Raw genomic sequence first — 1,953 nt, 5'->3', positions numbered from 1 at the left:
CATCCAACGTCATCACGTAAACCGGCAGTCACCGTGGTAACGCTATCCATGGGAGGGGCGGTGACAAGAGTGCCCCTAGGTGGGAACACAAGATGATGGACCACCACCACCATCATCTTCTTTCCCAATTATTTTAATCATTTTTTTCATCATGACATTCATCAATTTCTTCCTCTCTCACATCTTCCTTTATTACCATTAATTTTCTAATCATTTTGACAATCTTCTTCATCATCACATTCACCAGTTTCTTCTTCTCTCACCTCTTCACCTTGTTCGGTATCATGACCATCTCACCATCTTCTCAGCAACAGTTGTGTCATCATTCATCCTCAACATCCACCTGCTCCTGAGTAGTAAAATTATTATCATCATAGTTTGCATCATTACCAGTGGAGACAAGAGCCCATCCTCACCATCATCACCGTGACCCTCATTGTTATAGCAACCATCTTCATGTTTCATAAGCAACCACAGCATAATTTTTGATGCTAACACATTATCACCATCTTCATCATCCTCAGCTATCACCTCATCATATCACACCAGTGATACTTGCAAGAGACTCAAAACTTTCATTTGCTATTTGAGGCATTATTTTAAGTGGTAATAAAATAATTGTGCTAATAAAAATTACCATCAGCTTGCACTTTGTGGGTTTTTTTTAGAGCCTTCAGTTGCATAGAACCCCACCTCACCAAAACTGAACACAGATGACCTACTGTACGCGATAAACAATTGCTGATTTGGAAAGCATTACAAAGGGACATGAAAGAGTTTCAATATTCATCAGTCCACAATGAGACGTGGTGTAAAAACATGAAAACATCATCTCAGCAGTGCAATATATTGGAGGGAGCATCATGATTTGATTTGATTTGTTGCTTCTGGTTCTGATTCTGGTTTCCATTGAGAGGAAAATGAATTCCTAATTTTATCACAGTATCTTACAGAGGAAAATGACAGGGTGTCCACCAGCTGAAGCTGGGTAGAAGTTGAGTGATGCAGCTGGATAATGATCCTAAACACAGAAGTAAATATCCTACTGAATGAGTTCATTCAAAGAAAATCCACCAAGTGGCCAAGTCAGAGCCCAGACCTTAACCCAACAAAGATGCTGTGGAATGAGTTCAGAGAGCCGCTCATGAATGTTTAATGGGTGTGGCCAATAAATATTACAATTGTTTGAGTATTATTAACTTAAGCAAATAGTTTTTGTTCTACATATGACTCAGATGAAAATCTGATCATATTTCAGAACCAGTTACTACAGAAAAGCAGATCAAACCAAAGGTTTCACATACTTTTTGTTACCACTGTATGCTTCATTTTCCTGTCATTATGAGAAGCTGCAACCTGTCTCCAGCAGATGACAGATACTTTATCATTTTCTAATCATTAAACTACATGCTGTGATCAACTACAGTGTGATCACACTTTAATCTTTTTTCTTTTGTTAGTTAGCCAATTACATCAGAAATAAGACTTGTTTTTCTTTTAAAAGTCACGTAGAATCAAAAGCAGCCTTAACATCAAGTTGTCAACATCCTTCCTCCCCACAGATATAAACCTGTCTATTTTGGAAAAATCACTTATGGTTGTTGAAGATGAAACTCTTGATAAAAATGGTACAACTATCATTTGTGCCACTATAATTTCATTTGCATTTTTCTCACTTGTCACAATTAATTAAACTCAAAGAAAATACTGTACATTCCAGATTGTGGATAAAGTGCTTTATGGATATGTGCTATGAATGCCCATTAAAAAGAGTGCTAATGAGAATTTGTTTTTAGCATTCCACAGTATGAGAGAAAATTTTCAATAAACAATACATTCATTTGTTAATAAATGAAATGAAATGTACACTAAAGAATAAATTCTCAATGATGCAGCATCTCACTTGTACAAAATATTTTGTACTTGACCCTGAGCAAAGCCAGAGGAAAGAGT

This window comes from Monopterus albus, unplaced genomic scaffold (assembly GCF_001952655.1).
Source record: "Monopterus albus unplaced genomic scaffold, M_albus_1.0 scaffold51.1, whole genome shotgun sequence".
Lineage (NCBI taxonomy): Eukaryota > Metazoa > Chordata > Actinopteri > Synbranchiformes > Synbranchidae > Monopterus > Monopterus albus.
Note: the sequence above shows the minus strand (reverse complement) of the source record.